General features: G+C 42.5%; 1 protein-coding gene across 1 annotated transcript in view; it reads right to left on the minus strand.

Annotated features, from left to right (window-relative positions):
* Nucleotides 1-21,697, minus strand: part of PELI2 (pellino E3 ubiquitin protein ligase family member 2) — a 1,464,870-nt gene that overhangs the window by 754,110 nt on the left and 689,063 nt on the right. The window lies entirely within an intron of this gene.

Here is a 21,697-nt window from a genome sequence, read left to right on the forward strand (position 1 = left end):
AGGCTGCACAGCCATGAGGGCTTGTAGTTCCGATACCCTGCGAGCTGAGGTGATAGCCAGAAGGAAGGCTGTTTTCCAGGACAAATATTGCAAATCTGTTGAGGCAGCTGGCTCAAAAGGAGGCAAGGTCAGCTTTTCTAGAATGAAATTGAGGTCCCAAGCAGGTATTGGTTGTTTCCTTGGGGGTTTTATATTCTTAGCCCCTCTGAGGAACTGTCTTAAGAGGGGGTGAGAAAATAAAGGAGGATCAGTGTTGTATTCTGCAGAAATGGCTGAGGCATGGATTTTGATGGAGGAGAATGAAAGTCCACTGCTTAGCAGCTCAGCTAGATACTGTAATATTTGAGGTAAATTCAGTATTCCAGGATTCTGGCCCTTTTTCTCATTCCAGGCACAAAACCGTTTCCATTTTGCAGAGTAAGCTTTCCTAGTAGAAGGCCTTCTGGCCTCCAAAATGACATCCTGCACCTCCTTGGAGAGTAGGGTCTGTTGTTAAGTTAAGGAATCTTCCATGCGGCCAGACTGAGTGTTTTCAGCTAACTGTGAAGAGTTTTGAAGCTGTGCTGAGTCAGAAGAAGAGGCATTAGAGGTAGGGTCCATGGTGGGGAATGCGTCAGGCTCCTCTGGAGTGGGTACCAGTGTTGTCTTGGCCAGTCTGGAGCAATGAGAATCATCTTTGGTCTGTCTGCTCTGGTTTTTAATAGAACTTTGGGCAGCAGAGGAAGAGGTGGAAAGGCATAAACTGTCATTGTTGTCCAACTGAAAGAGAGAGCGTCCACTCTCCAGGCCTGTGGATGAAAAGTCCTTGAGCAGAATTTTGTCAATTGGTGATTTTTGTGGGAGGCAAAGAGATCTATGTCTGGCCTTCCCCATGCTTGAATTATCTCTGTAAAAACTTGAGGGTGCAACTTCCATTCGTGTGGGTCTGTCATATTTCTGCTTAGGTTGTCTGCCAGCGTGTTTTCCTTGCCTGGCAAGTACTGTGCTTGAAGTTCGATTTGTAACTCCAGAGCCATGTTCCAAAGTGACATGGCCAGCCTGCATAGTGGGTATGAATGGGTTCCTCCCTGTTTGTTTATGTACCACATTACTGTGGTGTTGTCTGTCCTTATCAATAGTTGACCTGGATGCAGAAGGTCTTTGAAAGCTATAATAGCATTTATTACTGCTAGCATTTCCTTTTGATTGATGTGTAGGTGCTTTTCTTTTTGGGACCATTTGCCCTCAATGCACCGATCTGTCATGTGCGCCCCCCCCAGGCGTAGTCCGAGGTGTCTGTTGTGATGACTTGCTTTGCTTGAGGCTTGCAGAATGGGAGACCTGTGTTTCTTTGGCATGCTTGAGCCCACCACAGAAATTCCTTTTGAAGACATGGAATCAGTGGTATTATTGTTTCCAAACTGTGGCTGTGTTGAGACCATAGGTTTTTCAGGTACCATTGAAGTTTCCTCATATGCAGCTTTGCACATGGGATTAGTAGGATGCAAGATGCCATGAATCTCAGAGCCTGCAGGATTTTCCTTGCAGTCAGCCTGGTGAAATTTGCTAGTTTTCTGAAGTATTGAGTTAGTTGCCCCCGTTTCTCTGGCGTGAGGTAGGCCATCTGGGTGTTTGTGTCCAAGTTGGCACCCAGGAAAATTATTTTTTGAGAGGGTATTAGCCTTGATTTCTTTTTGTTGACTGTGTATCCCAGAGAATTCAACAACATTATTACAAAAGCCAGATGTTTCAGAAGTATGTGCTTGCTGTCCGCTTGGATCAGGCAGTCGTCCAAATATGGGTATATTTGTATCCCCTGAAGTCTGCAGTAGGCAATTACTGATGCCAGGCATTTCGTGAATACTCTGGGCACAGTAGATAAGCCAAAGGGCAATGCAGAGAATTGATAATGGGTTGAACCTGCAAAAAATCTGTGGTATCTTCTGCAATCTTGTCTGATTGGGACATGCAGGTATGCCTCCTTGAGGTCCAATGTTACCAGACAAGACTCCTTGCCCAGCATGGGAAGAAGCTGCTGTAATGTGAGCATCTTGAATTTTGGCACGAGTAAAAATGTGTTTAGGATGGATAGGTCCAAAATAGGTCTCCAATCTTTTCCCTTCCTTGGTACCAGGAATAGTCTGGAATAAAAACCTTGACCTTGTTCTTGTGTAGGTACCTCTTGAATAGCTTTCATGTCCATGAGATCTGAAATTTGTCTTTGTGCCTCTGCCCTTTGATTGTGTGGCAGGTTTGGCATGCCTCTCATTTGTGGAAGGGTGTGAAAATGGAATCTGTAGCCTCTGTTTATAATGTCCAGGATCCATTTGTCTTTTGTGACAATATGCCAATTTTTTTGAAAATAATGCCAGTTTTCCGCCTAAGGGTGCTGCCATTTGAGCCTTGCTTGGCTTGCAAAGGGGAAAGTCATTGGGTTTGCTTTCTGAATGGCTGTGAACTATCCTCACCACCTCTTTGTGTAGAAGCTTGCCATTGTCTGCCTCTAAACGATCCTTGAGATTGCCCTCTGCCCCTCGGGCGCCTGTATCTACCTCTTTGGGGTCTGTCTGTGGCTGGAAAGGGCCAATTTTTGGAAGGCCAATTTCTACTGAAACATGGAGGTTGTACCTGTAGGAAATCTTTCACTGTTTGCATTGATTTAGCCTTTTCCTCCATTTTCTTTAATACCTCCTCAGCTTTAACACCAAATAATACATCTTTTTGTAGAGGGGCATCTAGTAATTTAGCTTTGACATGATCTGGTAAGGTTTGCTCCTTGAGCCAGGCATGTCTATGTATGACTGATCCTGTAACAGCAGCTCTACATGAGGCCTCTAGAGCATCAAAACCACATTGCAAGGTATGTTTACCCACTTGTTCTGCACTATGCATCAAATCCTGCAACTCCTTCAAGTCTGGTTGTTCAGGTTGTGCCATTTTGCTTCTCAACTGTGATAACAGAAACTGTTGGCACTTTAACATATGGAACTGGCAGTTTAATGCCCTCATGGTTAAGGTGGCCGAGGTGTATACCTTTTTTCCCCACCTTTCTAAAGCTCTGGAATCTCTCTCTGAAGGTAATGGGTTTTTAGCAGTGGAGGCCTTAATTCCCTTGGGGCCCTGTGAGATAGTTTCTGGGTCAGCCGCATGGCTTTTGTATAAGAATTGGTGTGAGTCAGGAACCCGGTAGTACCTGTCAGGCTTGACTGGGGCTGGAGGTAAAGAGTCTGGGTTAAGGCAGGCCTCCGAATACACATCATCTAGTATGTCTAAGACAGGAGGTATAGCCAGAGGCCTGTGCTGAGGGAGCAAGAGAAAATCCCTAAGCCTTTTCTTGGAGTCTGAGTACTCTTGGCCTTCCCAGTGGAAGTGTTCCCTCAAGGTATGCAAGGTTTCCCCAAAAGAGTAATCCTCAGGGGGGGAGACAGAGGGAATGGACTCCTCTGCATCAGAATCTTCAAAAGGGGAGTATGAATGTTCCTGTTCATCAGAGTGCTCTGAAATAATGGAGGCCTGGTCCGAGGAGGGGGATTCTTCCTCCACTCTGGGCCTTTTGTCCGGGGGGGGGGGGTTTGAGAACCCCTGATAAGAGTAATCAAATCCTCAGCCATTTTGAGCATCTGTTTTTTAGGCATGGGGCCTGGAGAAGGGCCTTGTGTAGCTTGTCTCTTAGAATGCATGGCTGCTTTAGACTTAGTGAAAGCCTTGATGGACAAGGAAGAGGAAGGCCTGAAGACACCTTGAGAGGTGGCAGACCTGTCTAAACACAGAGTTTCACCGCCTAGAGTGGCTTTGGTATCGGTAGTCGGGGTGTGGGCCGAGGAGCCTGCGACCTCGGGTACAGTAGACACCGCCAATAAAGTGTCATCGGTAGTCAGGGGCTGCGTAGGCGCCTCACTGAGAACCGGACCACCTGTAATCGGCTTTGGCGTGGTGTCGGTAGAAGCCGCGGACCTCGTATATTGGTCCTTATCTTTGCGTCTTTTACTCAAAACTGGAGTCGGAGTATCCGACGACATAATGTAATTAAATTTTTTTGCAAAAATAATGTTGGGTGAACTCCGCCCGACGCTTAATGGTGCGTCTGTTGAATGTAGCACAAAAACGACAGGCCGAGACGTCGTGGTCTGGGCCTAAGCAAGGAATGCAGAGGGAATGAAAATCCTTATGCGGTATTTGCTTCCCACATGAAATACAATTATTAACTTTGTCTGACATCGGTCTGAGGCAAGAAAAGTTTCCCCAACGGGGTACTTAGCTTTCAAGAAGACTTTGGTTGCAAAATTTTCGTAATTTCAGGAGCTGGCCGACTGGCACTTGCGAACTGCTTCTGCTTCGGGCACCGCGCGGCAAGAAAGACTGAAGAAAATGGCATCGGCTGGTTCTTTTATACCCCCGTTGCTCGACGTCAGGGAAGAAGCGACGACAACCGACGCCGGACCTAGACTTTGGAATTCGGCCGACCGAGGACCCGCCTGACGGCAGGAGAACCCATATGTTATGACTGCAGCTGTATGCACGATGAACATCAGAGGGAATAGACTCCTCAGCATCTGAGTCTTCATAGAGAGGGAAGGGGTAATCCTGTTCCTCAGAGTCTGCTGAGGAAATGGATTCCTGGTCAGAAGGAGGTAAATCTTCCTCCAGTCTAGGCCTTTTGTCAGGACGGGGCTGGGAACCTCTGATAAGGGTAATCAGGTCCTCCGCCATTTTGAGCATCTGTTTTTTAGGCATAGGGGCCTGTGTGGGAGTCTGCGGACCCGGTTTCTTAACCTTTGGAAGCTTAGTATACGACTTAACGGAGAGAGTCGTCGGTTTAAAGATGCCTTCTGAAACCGAAGGCCTGTCCATAGTCTCCAGATCGCCGCCAGGGCTGGTGTCCGCGAGTTGAGGAGGAACCAGCTCCAGTGGGCTAGTAGATTCTGACGGAGAGGTAGTCGTATTTTCTAAATCTGCGGTAGTCAGGGGCTGCGTAGGCACCTCACTGAATACCGAAGAGCCGGCGGCAGGCCTAACCGAGACTTTGGTATCTGGTCTAGGTCTAGGCTGCCTGTCTTTGTCCTTGCGCTTTTTTAAACATAGCGGTTGTCGGAGGTTCCGACGACATGATGTAGTTAAATTTTCTGCAAAAATAATGTCGGGCGGTATCAGCCTGATGCTTAATAGTGCGTTCATTGAACCTAGCACAAAACCAACAACCAGAAACATCGTGGTCTGGGCCTAGGCAAGGAATACAATAAGAATGAAAATCCTTATGAGGTATTTGCTTCCCACAAGAAATACAATTATTAGCTTTGTCTGACATCGGTCTGAGGCAAGAAAAGTTTCCCCAACGGGGTACTTAGCTTTATAGAAGACTTCGGCTGAAATTCTGTTTGAAAATCTCAGGAGCTGGCCGATCGGCACTTGCGAACTGCTTCTGCTTTGGGCACCGCGCGGCAAGAAAGACTGAAGAAAATGGCATTGGCTGCCTCTTTTATACCCCTGCCGCACTGAAGTCAGGGAAGAAGCGACGACAACCGACGCCGGACCAAGGCTTTGGAATTCAGGCCGACTGTGGGACCACCTAACGGCAGGATAACCCAAGTGTGATGACTGCAGCAGCATAGCATGATAAACATGTGGGCACACACAAATGTGGGAGGTGAGCACAATGCCCATTAATAGCCTGTAAAAAGGAAATAAATATCCCCAGCATAAATTTTACAATTAGGAGCTGTGGTTATTCGAGTTGTTATACAACAGGTGTGGTTTATTTAGCTTATTGTCAATCATGCTGGGGATATTATATAGGTAAGACTGAAAGGCAATTGAGAACCCGTATATACGAGCATATTAGGGATATAAATAAAAGGAATGAGAATAATGCACTTTTTAGACATTCAACCATTTGTCAAAACATGAATATAAAATTTTGGGTATTAGAGGAAGTGAAACAAAAAGAAAGGAGAGGTGATTGGGAAACATTTCTGGAGTATCGTGACATGATTTGGCAGATGAGATTGGATTCTTGTGTACACCCAGGAATGAACGATCACATCTCTATTAAACCTGCTTTGAAGTTACTGTCATTAAACACAAAAAAGAAAAAAGAAAATTTTATTAAATTGTGCTTTCCACCAGTTATAATAAGGACTACATGAAAAAGGCACATAGGTGGGTAAGATATATGTAGTGTCTTTATGAGATTATATATATATATATATATATATATATATATATATATATATATATATATATATATATATCTTGCCATGAACTTTGTGTAAAAAGAAAAAACTTTTAAATAAGCTTCTTATAAGGTCTATTAAATAACTTTTTAATAATTAGAATATTAGGTTTATCTTATTGACACATTTATATTTAGTTATTTAAAACCATTATTAGTGTATAGTTAATGATATACAACAAGTATATATATTTTGTATAATCCAATAGTCAAAGGATATTATGATATCGTTCTACAAAAATTTCTTCTTGGGTTTTATAATATGTATTCTGTAATGTTGTTTACATCATATGTATAAGCCTTCATCTGCCTTCAAGATTCTATGTGTAAAAAGTTTTTTGCATATCAGACATAATAGATGTTTTTTATAAAATGGTTATTTTTATGTATTTTTTAAACTAATAGTATGTAACTAATGATATTACAATTTGTAGTATATGTGCATGTCTGAAGCATTTTTATGTGAAGTGTAAAAATATTTATATGCAATTTCATTTTAAGCAATTTTAACAGATATTTCATATACAAAGGGTTACCCAGAATTGGCATTAATTAATTAATCAATTTATTACTATGGTAAATAATTAACTAATGATTGTTTAATTAAGAGTATATAAACAGAATATTGGTATTAACATGAGATTCTGATGAAGTCTCACGATAAGAGACGAAAGCGCTCTCAATCTGTTTTGTGTGTGTTGTAATAAAATACTTTTGGATAACTATTACCACTATTGTTCAGACTTCTATTTCAGTTTGTATCATTGTTGGCGGAGGACAGCCTTTATTGTACCCAACAGTGGAGGATTTTTTCTAGATGTACCTTTTCCTCGAAACCATTCTACTGATGTTGCAGAAAAGGTTTAACTCCCTAGACCAAGTACTTTTGATTTTATTTGACTTGCAGATGTGCAGTAAATCCATCAGTATTTGGTCACAGGATGCCTTGTACACCAGACACAGGTCATGTCTTTGCAGTCTGTAGGATACCAAGTATAAATCCAGAAGCAAGGTGCAGCTCAAAAACACAAGTCAAGCACAGAATGCCAAATAGGAATGTATTTAGCGTACCACCACTTTATTCAAACACTTTCGTCATAAAACAGACTTCTTCAGAACAAGAAACAAAGAGCATCAGCAAGGAATACTATTTAAACACTTCCCAAGCAAATCATTGGTCAGGAATTAACAAGTTAATTGATAACACAAGACCTCGTTTCCCCTAGTCACTGTGCAATATCAAAGTTCTTAAAGAAAACTCAACCATTAAAACCAAGTACATACATTTTAAAATAATTCATATATGCATATAACAATATATATATATATATATATATATATATATATATATATATATATATATATATATATATATATATATATATATATATATATATATATATATATATAAATATATATAAAATATATATATATATATATATACATACATATATCCATAAATATACCTAAGTCAATCTGTTAACCACAACATCCAAGATGTTAAAAAGAATACATAGATTTTAATCTTAGTAAAGAACTAGTGGACAACTTGTCATTAAGCCCAGGTAGCTGACAGGCATTCGTCCTGATTTGCCACTTTAACTCTAAAAATTCAAGGTTCTCATCAAATGGACCACCCGAGTACCCAGATCAATATGGTCTATTGCTCCAAATTTAAAAGTGTGTGTAGGGAACATCTTGACATGCTTGTATAGTGCATTCCTCTCATTATGCTGTTTGATGTCATATAAATGCTGGTAGATTCTTTGTTTGAGAGCTCTCTTGGTTTTACTTATATAAAAAACATCGCATAGGTCACATAATGGGTTCATAGGTAGGTACTAGGCTATTGGCCCTAGGGCCTATATAAGCCTAGCCAAAAGGTACCCTGGCTTTCGCCACCAAAGAAAATTATTTTCCTGTGCCACTGTCGAGCAGAGCCACAGAAGTGATCCCTGGGGTGAATTTCCCATCTCCCATCCAATCATTAAGATTTTTCTTGAAGAGTGCTAATGAGGAGCTTTGTTGGATATAGATACGTAGTTTGTTCCGAAGTATTATAAGTCTCTGGGACAGGAATCTATCCCAACATGTTCTGTTTATTGTGGTGACAAGGTTTAGGCCCCTAGAGTGTGTAGCTCGGAGGGATTGGGATTTCTTTAAGTGGAGCACGTCCAAAAGCTCTAGGTTTGACATAGCTTTGTGTGTTAGGCAGAGATCGCCTCTGAGTAGGCGATATGTGACGGAGTAAAGCTGCAGTTTTTTGAGACGGTCTGCGTAGGGCATCTGTTTGAGGCCGGTAATCCTCTTTGTGAGATATTTCTGCGGCCTCCAGTTGTTGTAGATATCTTGTGGGGTACATACCAAAAGAGGCGTTGTACTCTATAATGGGTCTAAAGAGTGACGAGTAGAGGGGAACAATGACCTCTTTTTTCCTGGATGAGAAACCTTTTGTGATGAGGTGTGCCACGTAGAAGGATTTCCTGACTACCGTGGCGATGTGATTATCAAAGGAGAGATTACTCTCCACCTTTGTCTCAAGGTCTCTTATCACACTTTCGGTGTTAAGTAGACTACCGCCTATGTGGTAGTTCATGGGTACAGAGTTTTTACAAAAAGGAATGACAATGCACTTTTTGGCACTCAGCTTGAGGCCATGGCTTTGACACCAGGCATCTGTCTCAGCGAGGCCCTTTTGTAGGATGTCCACATCTTTTGGGAGTTTTGATTATGGCTCCTAGTTTGCAGTCATCTGCGAACTTCGTTAGCCAAAGACCTTCTGTGTTTGGTATCTACTTCTCTGAAGTACAGGCTAACAGGAGAGGACCTGGGACTGAACCCTGTGGTACTCCAGTTGTCACTGGTCTGAAGTTGGATTTGGAGTCTGCTACTTTCACAGTGTGAGTTCTGTTAGTGAGCCAGTTGGCAACCCATCTTGTGACATAGGGATTTATACCTAGTTTAGTGAGTTTATCTATAATTCCAGAGTGGGGGATGGTGTCGAAAGCCTTGGCGAGATCTAGATAGGCTGTGTGAACCACCTTACCCTCATCTATGGCTTTGGTGACCGCTTCAAAGAACTCTATCAGGTTTAGGAGACATGATCTGCCTTTTACAAACCTGAACTGGGTGGGGTCCTGAGTTTGGAGATTACCAATGTCATTGTTTATACGTTCCATGATGATATGTTCCATAGCCTTGCAGACCAGGCTAATTGGGCAGTAGTTCCATGGTGGCTCCCCCTTTGTGGAATGGGATAACCATTGCTGTGCGCCATTCAGTGGGCAGATAGCCTGAGGTGAGGCTATGATTGAACATGGTACTTAGGTGGAGTGCCAGTTCGTTCTGTAGTTCATGTAGAATGCAGGCTGGGATGTTGTCAGGTCCCACGGATGCTGTGTTCTTGGCTTTGAAGAGTGTGTTTTTTACCTGTGCAGCCGTGATTACAGGAACTTTGCATTCTTCCGGTATAGAGATGGGCCCTTTAAGGGATGAGAGGGGTGTAAAGTTAGCACTGAACCTATCTGCCAGGATGTTGGCAATATCAGTTGGTTCTGTATATTTAGTGCCATTGTGCTGTACCTCAGAGCAGATCTGAGTGTTGCCATGATTATTGCCATAGCTACAGAATGCTTTGTGGTTGTCTTTAGAGTCAGTGGCAATTTTGTTTTCGTAACTAGCTTTGGAGGATTTTATGAGGGATCTCAGCTTCTTACTGAGGCTGACCAGGGAGTTCCTCCAATCATGGGATGTTCCTCTCATTTGCAACAGTTTCTTTCTTCTGTTGTAGAGTTTGTTTATGGCAGGGGACCACCGGATTGGCTTCCTTTTTTTGGAGGATAGCATCTTGGCTCTGTTAGGGATTGCACGATCCATGCACTCGTGTAAGTGCTTATAAAGTGCACTTGTGTAGGATTCAGCAGTCATGCCTCTATTGTCCGTCAGCATGGGTGTCGTGAATTTTGCCTCTTCTGTCTTAAGAAGCGTGAAGTTGGCTTTGGAGAAATTTTTTACGGTGGTTTCCCTAATGGAGAGTGAGGGAGGGATGTGGATGTCTAGGGTGATTAGCTTGTGGTCGGATCTGACCAACGAGGAATTGACCTCTGGTGTGGAGCACCGGTTGCCCATGTTGGTAATAACCAGGTCTGGCATATTGCTGCCACTGGTGGGGGTGTGGATAAGTTGATCCAAGGCATTGGAATTTATGAATTCTAGAAAATGTTGAGCACAAGAGTTGGTACATGAGTAGTTTTCCCAGTTAATGGTGGGGTAGTTGAAATCGCTCATTATTAAGGTGTTAGGTTGTACCCTAATATTTTCCAGTGTATCAAGAAATGAGGAGTGGGAATTCTGGGGCATGGTGGGGGATCTGTAGCAAGTTACAATTTAGATTGCGGTCTTGCCCAGAGTTAGCTGCACTTGGATAATTACGGATGCATTATGCTGAGCAACTAGCCTGGAGGTATGGATATCCTTAATGAATATGGACACGCCTCCACCTTTAGTGCTTTGGTCCAGGTTAGTTGGCTGAAAGGTGTAGTATGAATTTTAGCCTGGTAGTGCAGGGGTACCTCTCTGGAGCCTTGAACCAGGTCTCTGTCACTGCACAGATGTCAATGTTCTACATTTTAAGGAGTGCCTCGAGTGAGTGCATTTTGAGGTTTAGACTTCTAGCATTGAGTAGCAATACCCTCAGATTCTGCTAGCTTGTACCTGTTATGGTGGTGAATTTGTCATTTGAACCTTGCCTAAAAAAGGCACTATAGGGGTGGCTAGAGCCTTAGTCAGTAACCGGAATCCCAGGAGCGACAGGTGCAGACCATCTCTGGAAAAGCATTGTGGTTTGTCGATCATGTCATCCCAGGCAGACAGATACTGGATCCCCTTAGAATTATACCAGAAGCTTAGCCAATTGTTGAAGTCAATCATTTTGTCCTTGTACTGTGGTATTCTGGGTGATGGCAGGATGCTACTCAGGGCAAGGGTCATACCTGCCTGGGCTACAAGATCTGACAGCTCCTCCATGCCCCTTTTCATGTAGTCCAGGGAGGTACGTCTCAGGTCATTCACACCAATGTGGACAATGACAGAGTCATATTTGTATTTGTTGTGGAGTGACCTGAGTGCGTGCGTTATGTGGCGGATCCTGGGGCCCGACAGGCAGATGACAGTAACTTTCTCCTTGTTTAGCCTGGTGAGTGGAACATCAGTGTGCCTGACTAAAAAGTCACCTATGACTAGAGTGTTGGGTATTTTGTTATGCCTTATGGGCTTTGGTTGAGTGGCACACTGAGTTTGTGGGCTATGTGTCATTTGGGTTGTGTTTCTGCTTTGGAGGTCCCTGTTGCTTGGGCAGATTTTTACTGAGAGCCTCCGTGAATGTAGGTGTGTGTTTTGTGTTTCTATGTGTGTGTTTTGGTGGTGTAGATTTTGAGGGACTATGTGATGAGTGTGGTGTGGTGCAAGTGTTTACCTTCTCCTCTTGACTGTCTAGTCCAGTCTTGGGTGAATAGAGCTTCGCTTCCAGTTTGGCTATATAAGTGCATCTCTCACAGGTTGTAGTGGTGGGTGGTAGGAGGAGAGGGTTATCTGTGTACATGAGGCAACTGCTGCATTGCCCCAAGATGCCCAGATTCATCAGGTAGACAGGAGAAAACACTGGGAGCTGACCCTTGGACATGCCTGGATAGGTGCTTATTTGTTAAGTACTAGAAACTGTTTTCCTCTAGACAAGTGAGGAAAGTTGAGTGCTGTAGTAATTTGTAGCTTGTTTAGTGCTTACAATGAGTTCTGAACAAGTGCTGAGCTCAAAGAAACAGATGAGTGCTGAAACTAAAAAACTGGCTAGTTCTAAGAAACAAAATTAAGCTAGAACACAAAGGCTTGGAGACTCAGAAGCCCACAAACAGTCCTGGACACAGAAAATCTGTATCCAGACTACACTACCCACAGGAAAGGCAGGAAACAAGCTTAGAATTTTTTTTTGTTTGTTTTTTTTACGTGCAAAGTGGATTTGCCTTCTCAAATGTTCTCCCTGTATTAGGTAGAATGAGGTAAAAACAGTAGAGTGGCAGTAGTGTCCCAGATCAAATTTACAATAGGGCCGGGCAACTGCAAAGCCACCAACTATAAGAGCAGCATACAAACAGGGAGTGAGGGTGGGAAACAAACTGCAGCAATGTTTCTCACAGCAGAAAAGCAGCAGTGAGCCTTTAAATGAAAGTTTTAAACAGATAAAGGAGCCTCTAGAGAAAGCTTTTAACTTCAAACAAGTTATCCGAATCAAACATCCCAAACAAATGCTTAATAAAAGTGGACAATTTCCAGTTAATACCTCACACACGGTGAAACTAGCCAGAAAAGTATGCAGTAAACAAAGTGCTTTAAATAATTCGAAAAAAATAAGCAAAAAAACAGGATACTTAATGTTATATATTACAGATCCGAGTTTGCTCAGGATCCTTCCTTCGATTAGCTCAGTGTGAAATGGCAGAAACACTCACAGACTTAACGTCTTAGGTAACAGAAAGTTGAAACCTGACACAACTTTAAAAAAAAGCTCAAAAGAACCAATGAGGTGCTTACTCTAAGCTGTAGTCTAGGTGACCCAGTCAGCCAATGACCTTAAACAATCCTCTCTCACTGAAATGCCTAATGGCTTTGGCTAAACCAAGATGTCCTTGAACATGTGCTCTGACACACAGCCTCCACAAACACTAGACCCAAACACAAGCCTAAATATGGACAATGCTACAAATATCCACACTACTTAGGTAGAAACAACTGCAGAAAGGTTTCTCATGGAAGAAAAACAGCAGTAAGCCTTTAAATGAAAGTTTTAAACAGATAAAGGAGCCTCTAGAGAAAGCTTTTAACTGCAAACAAGTTATCAGAATCAAACAACCCAAACAGATGCTTAATAAAAGTGGACAATTTCCAGTTAATACCTCACACACAGTGAAACTAGCTAGAGAAGTATGCAGTTGACAAAGTGCGATAAATAACTCGGAAAAATAAGCAAAAAAACAGGATACTTAATGTTATATATTATAGATCCAAGTTTGCTCAGTGTCCTTCCCTCGATTAGCTCAGTGTGAAATGGCAGAAACACTCACAAACTTAACTTCTTAGGTAACAGAAAGTTGAAACCAGAGACAAAAAAAAAGCTCAAAAGAACCAATGAGGTACTTACTCTAAGCTGTAGTCTAGGTGATCCAGTCAGCCAATGAAGAGATCAGAGAGATTACGGAACCAGAACAACCAGGGTCAAATGAACTGCAGGGCTGGTCACCAATCTCGTCAGGGGCAGTGGAGGGAGAGAAGGGGATCTTACTAGAGATAAGCTTTGATGGTGTTAATGGTGTAGAAAATGATGATGTCATTGTTATTAAAAACTGTGCTGGTGATTTCACTGTTTATAACTACAATCAAGCCAATGTGAATTTTGAATGGGCTGAGTTGTTTTCCAAAGGGTTTAATTTTGTACCCGTTAGGAAAGCTAACATCATTGACACTATCTTACAAATGAAAATGTTCTGTAGGAAGCTGAACCTTGCTTTACATTTTTCTGATGAAACTTTGACCAGAAATCCATTACAGTTATCTAGGCCTAGTACCTTTATGCCTCCGGTTCATCCTATGGTGCAAATTTATGAGCAGCTATGTGAGCTACAGATTAGGGAAATTTTAAAGGAGACTAAGCAACATGACATAACCAACCTTACACAAGCTGAAAGAACGCCATTATATAGTATTTTGGATAGAGGTGATTTAAGAATCATGAAACCCGACAAAGTGTGGGGGGGGGGGGTTGATAGTTATGGACAATGATGCCTACAACCAAAAAATCTTTGAGTTGCTATATAATGACACATATACTGAGGTGTCTAGAAAGGAGCTTAACACAGCCTATAGAAATACTGATTTGACATTAGAAGAATTACATCTCAACGGTCAAATCAGCTTGGAGGTTCATGAGTTTCTTGATGTTAGACATCCACGGATCCCCACTATTTCTGGAATACCCAAGGTCCATAAATCCATAGTTAACCCACTCCTTCATCCAATTGTGGATGCAAAAGCTTCAAAGACTTTTTGTTTATCTAAGTTTATTGATAGTAAGGTGAAGCATGTGTTGGATGACAAGACAATGGGTGATTAAGGATTCTTGGGACTTTTTGGGTAAAATAAGCCAGAAATGTACGCAGACAATTTAATTATGGTCACCACTGACATCTGTGACCTCTTTTCAGGAATCCCCCATGACTTAGTTCTCGAATGGTTCTACGATTACCTTTGTTTCAATGCAAGCATGGACCATAACACCATTCTTACACTTCGTAGTTGTATGGAGTTAGTCCTTGGTAACAATTTCATCACATTTGAGGGACAGATTTTTAAGCAGACACAGGGGGTTGCCATGGGAGCTTGTTGCGCCCCAGTTTTCGCTAACACTGTCCTTGCTCAGTGGAAGAACTTGTACACCTCAGACTCTGACTTTAAACATCTTTTGTTACTGCACGGCCGGTAACTGGATGACTTAGTCCTTTTTTGGAAGGTAGTGAGGGTGACTCTGAAAAATCTTTCACCTATATTAACACTACTACTGATTTTTTTAAAATTACCATGGTCAAAAACAATAATTTTTTATACTACCTTGACATTACGATCAACAAGGTCTATGATAGGAAAGTGTTTACATCTCACTTGTACAGGAAGCCAACTTACTCGAATTCTTTGCTACATTTTCGGAGTTGGCATCCCCTACACCAAAAGAAATCTCTTTTCAAAGGACAATTCATCGGAATGGCCAGGATGGTTTCTGACAAAGTCGACTTTTTGGCTGAATGTGACACGTTGCAGGTCATGTTGGAGAGAAGGGGCTATCCAACCTCATCAGCACTATAGCTGAACAGGTTAGAACAAAAAGGGGGCAGGTGACTTGCACTGTCCTGTTGTCGACTTGTTTACCAAAAAGGGACGACATTGATCCGTCTGGGCAGAGTAGATTCAAGATGGTCCTAACTTTCCCTTTTACTATACATTTTTTTGACATCAAACAGGTCATATATAAATTTTGGTCCATTTTTAATTTTGACAATGAGGTGGTCAAAAGAGTAGGTTCACATCCCCTTGTGGTGTATAAAAAGGACATTTCTCTGAAGGGGCTGGTTGAGAGAAAAATATGTAATCCAGGTGACTTTGGTAATTTTTAATGTGGGAGATCTTAGATAAATGGCACATACATGTTTTGGGACCATCTTGCCTCGTAAAAAATATTATTGTTACTCCAAGGGAATAGTTTACATCGCATTATGTGACCTATGCGATGGTTTTTATATAGGTAAAACCAAGAGAGCTGTCAAACAGAGAATCTACCAACATTTACATGACATCAAACAGCATAATGAGAGGAATGCACTATACAAGCATATCAAGATGTTCCCTACACACTCTTTTAAATTTGGAGCAATAGACCATATTGATCTGGGTATGTACTTGGTTTTAATGGTTGAGTTTTCTTTAAGAACTTTTATATTGCACAGTGACTAGGGGAAACGAGGTCTTGTGTTATCAATTAACTTGTTAATTCCTGACCAATGAATTGCTTGGGAAGTGTTTAAATAGTATTCCTTGCTGATGCTCTTTGTTTCTTATTCTGAAGAAGTCTGTTTTATGACGAAAGCGTTTGAATAAAGTGGTGGTACGCTAAATACATTCCTATTTGGCATTCTGTGCTTGACTTGTGTTTTTGAGCTGCACCTTCCTTCTGGATTTACAGTTGTTTTGTTTTTTTATTGGTTTTTAGTGTTTAGGATACCAAGTATACTGACAAGGCTTTGAATCAGTCCATGTAGGGCAAGTTGTTTAGGCTTGTATCCTTTTAGTAAGGTATTTCTGCAGGTGTTCCAACTGTTACATGTGTCTGGACAGATACATGCCAAAGGGGACATTCTATTCAATGACTGGTATAACAAGTGCTGAGTAAAGTGGAGCAGTGGATATCCCTAGAGCTAGACACAATCCTTTGTTTATAAGCTGTGCATACAGAAGGGCTATCTTACAACAATGGATGCATGTTGGTCAAACGTTAGGGGCACTGCCCACACAAGTTCCGAAATCCTAAACAACTGGATCAGCTGTTAAGGGTCAATGTGGTAGTTCCTTGGGGTAGATGACTTCCTAAAGGATACAACAATGCATTTTTGGGCATTTTTTGGCACTAGTTATTTACTTTGGGACAAACGTTTTTACTGGATGGCAGAGTCATTTGGGAATTCAGCGACTGCTCCAAGCTTGCAGTCATCTGCAAACTTAGTCAGCCAGAGCCCTTTGGTGTTAGATTTTACTTCAGAAAAGTAGATGTCAAACATAAGAGATCCCATCACAGAACCCTACAGAATTCTACTGGTGACTGGTCTCTTGATTTCCTGCATCCTACCTGTCAGCCACCTAGTAGCGGGTGATCTAGGGGCTTATTCCCAGTTTATTTAGCTTTTCTACTATGCCTGAGTGGAGAATTGTGAGAAAATCTTTGGCCAGACTGAAGTACGTGGTATGTACCATTTTCCCCTTCATCTACTGCTTTGGTGATCTTTTCAAAAAAATTCCATCAGGTTGAGTAAGCATGGCCTGCCCTTGATGAATTCAAATAGACTCCGGACCAGTGTCTGGAGGTTCCACATGTCCTGACTGATTAATTGCCTGGGTCCATGGAAGGCCTTCCCTTACACAGGGGAGGTTGTTCTCCATTCACTTGTTTGCTTAAAATTCAAATTGTCTGCATATGAAATTTCACTTCATGTGTGTAATACACTCCCCAGAGATTTTTTTTTTAATCAAGGTGCTGGAGTGGATTTCATTGTTTAAATAAAAAGCCATTACAGTGACTGCAGTTTTTGGATTTTGTTTTATGTTGTTTTCAGAATTACTTCTCTGTTTGCTAGCCATAAGTGTGTAGGGTATCAAAACCTAACTGCAGTGAAATTTCAGTGGTGAGTGTGGAGTCACTTGCATATCTGTTCCTCCCAAGCATCCTTTCATATCACATTCAATACAGTGAAAAAACAGTGCCCCCTTGAGGGATTCTTAGGGAGCATCAACAAAGGGTGAGTTGAACTGCTGAGTTTGCCAACATACATAGAGTCTTAGCCTTATCTTTAAGAAAACAGGCACACCACAAACTGAAAAAAGGCAAACCACAAAAAACAGTGACAGTCACTAAACCTTCATCAGCAAGCCTGGACAGATCTTTACTGTAAATATCAATCTGTGCTCAAATGTCAGTATCCAGAGAGGGAATTAAAGACAGATATAGCATATTGCCCAGAATAACAGGAAAATATGTTAAACTTACGTGTATACCCTACTTTCATGTTTCTACTGCCATCTGTAACTGCTATTTGCTAATATAAAACTTAAGTGCCATAAATGAACGAAAGGTAATGACAAAGACTGCATAGAATGGTTTTACTTTAGCTTCATACACAAAGGCACAGTCTCTGGGGTCAGTACTTCCAACACAAAGGTATGGAAAAGCACCACATCTTCTCCTCCCTACTGTTTATATACAGCAGCCAAGGGAACATATGCATAATCAGTGGGCAGAAGAATGTCAAGTCCAGAAGGACTATTTTCGTATAAACAGACTACATCTTGCAAGTAGCAAAGTACAGTTGTGTACCTACCATAAATGTAGATGTTCGGGTGTATTCACTGTTGCAGTCATTACTCTTGGGTTATCCTGCTGGCAGGCTACCCGCAGTTGGCCTGAATTCCAAAGTCCTGCTCCGGTTGCTGTCACCTCTTCCCTGACGTCAGTGCGCCAGGGGTATAAAAGATGCAGCAGACGTCATTTTCTTCAGTTTTTCTTGCTCCAGATGTCAGGTGTCCCCAAAATGGTAGGCTAAATATATTACGTCAATAAACATACATGCAGTAAAGAAACATTTCCTTCATCTACAAGAAAATACACCACACAGGTTGTATAGAACAGAGAAGTGCAGATAAACCCCAGCAAAAGAAAGGGGGAAGGTGGAAGGGTAACCTGGACTGCAACAGTGAATACACTTGAACATCTACATTTATGGTAGGTACACAACTGTACTATGTTCATCGTGTTTCACTGTTGCAGTCATTACTCTTGGGTTGAATCCCAAAGCTGAGGATGGATGGCTGGGCTAAATAGGATTAGGAGATGCTGTGAGGCCCTGCAGAATTGCAGTGGCAAAGCCTGCTCTGGATTTAGAGTAAAGAGGTAAGTTGTAGTGCTTTGTAAAAGTGTGCACTGAACTCCAAGTTGCAGCCTCTAAGATGTCTTTGGTTGGTACTCCTCTGAGGAAGGCTGCTGAAGTGGCTGCTGCTCTGGTAGAATGAGGCCTAATGCCCTTAGGCACTGATTTGCCATGCTGAGAATAGCAGAAACGGATGCAGTGGCCTATCCATTTAGAAATAGTCTGTTTTGAGATAGCCTGTCTTTGTGATCCTGCAGCATACAACACTAAAAGTTGCTCAGTCTTTCTGAAAGTTTTAGTTCTGTCCAAGTAGAAGATTAGCTGCCTGTGTATGTCCAAAGAATGCAGAACTTTCTCACCCTTGTTCTGTGGGTTTGGATAAAAGGTAGGCAAGTGAATGGTTTGGTTGAGGGCCACACTGGACACCACTTTAGACATGAATGTTGGGTTTGTCCTCAGAGAAACCCTGTCAGGATGAAAAATGATAAAAGGTTCCACAGCCATGAGTGCTTGTAACTCCGAGACTCGTCTTGCAGAGGTTATTGCTAGGAGTAGAGCTGTTTTCCAGGATAAGAATTTTATATCCGCTGTTGAGGCTAGCTCAAAAGGAGGCAGTGTGAGTTTTTCCAAGACATAATTGAGGTGCCATGCCGGAATTGCTGCTCTCCTTGGAGGCCTGATGTTTCTGGCCCCTCTGAGGTACTGCCTTATTAAAGGATGATAAAAGATAGGTGGCTCCGTATTATAATGGGCTGAAATGGCAGAGGCATGAATCTTAATTGATGAAAAAGAAAGGCCTTTGTCCAGCATCTCAGTTAGGTATTGTAAAATCCGAGGGATACGACGGGTCAATGCCTTGTTCCTGGTTCCAAGCACAGAATCTCTTCCATTGTTCTGCATAAGATTTTCTGGTACTGGGCCTCCTGGCCTCCAAGATAATATCCATAACAGCTTTTGAAAGAGGAGTGTTCTGGATGGCTACATTATCCGCCATGCTGCCAGATTTAAAGTCCTGAGTTGACTGTGCAGGATCTGATTGTTTTGTTGGGTCAGCAACTGAGAAGTTTGAGGCAATATCCATGCTGGACCTTGAGACAAGTTCTTTAGGATTGGGTACCAGTGTTGGTGTGGCCAGTCTGGTGCAATTAGTATTGTTTTTGGCTTCTCTTGTCTGACCTTTAGGAGTACCCTGGGAAGGAGTGGCAGTGGAGGAAAGGCATATGCTGTTAGATTTTTTCCAGCTGAAGAATAGGGCGTCCACTCTCCATGCTTGTTTGCGATAAATCCTTGTGCAAAATCTTTGTAATTGACAGTTGTGAGGGGAGGCAAATAGATCTATGTCTGGGCATCCTCATTTCCTTGTTATCATGCTGAAGACTTGTGGAGCCATGTTCCACTCGTGGGGATCCATGAGGTTTCTGCTTAGTTTGTCTGCCAGAGTATTTGTTTTTCCTGGCAGGAATTGCGCTTGCAGGTGAACTTGATAAGTCAATGCTGTGTCCCATAAGGTCATTGCTTATCTGCAGAGGGGGTAGGAATGTGTACCTCCCTGCTTGTTTATGTACCACATGGCCGTAGTATTGTCTGTCTATCAGTAGCTGTCCTGGATGAAGTAGATCCTCGAAAGCTGTCAGGGCATTCTGAACAGCTAGCATCTCTTTTTGATTGATGTGAAGATGCATCTGGCTTGCAGGCCATGTGCCCTGAATACATTTTCCTGCCATATGGGCCCCCCAGGCATAATCTGATGCATCCGTTGTCAGTGTCTGTCTGGCTGTGGGTAAACTGAATGGCAGACCCTTGCTGTGGTGACAGGCCTCTGCCCACCATCGAAACTCCTGTTGCAGGCAGAGAATGAGAGTAATTACTGTCTCCAAGCTGTGGCAATGCTGAGTCCAAACACTTTTTAGATACCATTGTAGTTTCCTCATATGCAGTCTGGCATTTGGAATTAGTAGAATGCAGGATGCCATGAAACCCAAGGCCTGCAGGATTTTCCTTGCAGATAACTGGGTCTTTGTTGCCAATTTTTTGAAGTAAAATGTCAGTTTTTGTTTGTGTGGTGTGAGAAAAGCCATCTGGGCAGTTGTATTTAAGCATGCATCCAGGAATATTATCTTTTGAGAGAGTACTAGTTTTGATTTCTTTTTGTTTACTGTGTACCCTAGGCAAACTAGTAATCTGTTTACAAACGCCAGATGCTTTAGAAGAATGTCTTTGTTCTCTGCTTAAATAAGGCAGTCGTCCAAGTAGGGATATATTTGAATTCCTCTTCCTCTGAAAAATGCAATTACTGGTGCCAGGCATTTTGTGAAGACCCTGGGCGCAGTAGATAAGCCAAAGGGCAGTGCAGAGAATTGGTAGTGCATTGAGCCAGCTATGAATCTGAGGTATCTTCTGCAAGATTGTCTGACCGGGACATGTAGGTATGCCTCTTTTAGGTCCAATGTTACGAGCCAAGCCTTCTTGCCCAGCATGGGCAGTAGCTGCTGCAGAGTCAACATCTTGAATTTTGGAACCTCCAGAAACGTGTTTAGTATAGACAGGTCCAGTATTGGTCTCCAAGTTTTGTCCTTTCTGGGCACTAAGAAAAGTCTGGAGTAAAATCCTTGCCCCTGCTCTTGTTGTGGTACTTGTTGAACAGCCCTCATGTCCATGAGGGCTGTAATTTGCTTTTGTGCCTCTGCCCATTGATTGTGTGGCAGGTCTGGCATACCTTTTGCCCTTGGTAGGGTGTGAAAATGGAACCTGTAACCTTGGGACGCTATGTTCAAGACCCATTTGTCTTGGGTAACCTTTTGCCAATTTGATGAAAAAAGTGCTAGTTTTCCCCCTAAGGGGGCTGCCAAAAGAAAAGTGCTTGGATTTGGCAGAAGAAAGTCATTGGGACTGTTTCCTGTAAGGTTGTGATTTGTCTTCTCCGCTTTTGGAGGTAGGAGCACCCCATTGTTTAGGCCTGTCCAACGGGGTACTTAGCTTTAATGAAGACTTTGGTTCTGAAATTCGGATTTGAAAATCTCAGGAGTCGGCCGACCGGCATTTGTGAACTGCTTTTGCTTCAGGCACCGCGTGGCAAGAAAGACTGAAGAAAATGGCGTCGGCTGCATCTTTTATACCCCTGGCGCACTGACGTCAGGGAAGAGGCAACAGCAACTGACGCCGGACCAGGACTTTGGAATTCAGGCCGACTGCGGGTAGCCTGCCAGCCGGATAACCCAAGAGTAATGACTGCAACAGTGTAACACTATGAACATCT

The sequence above is a fragment of the Protopterus annectens genome, chromosome 6.part0 (genome assembly GCF_019279795.1).
Source record: "Protopterus annectens isolate FY-2018-M chromosome 6.part0, PAN1.0, whole genome shotgun sequence".
Classification (NCBI taxonomy): Eukaryota; Metazoa; Chordata; order Ceratodontiformes; family Protopteridae; genus Protopterus; species Protopterus annectens.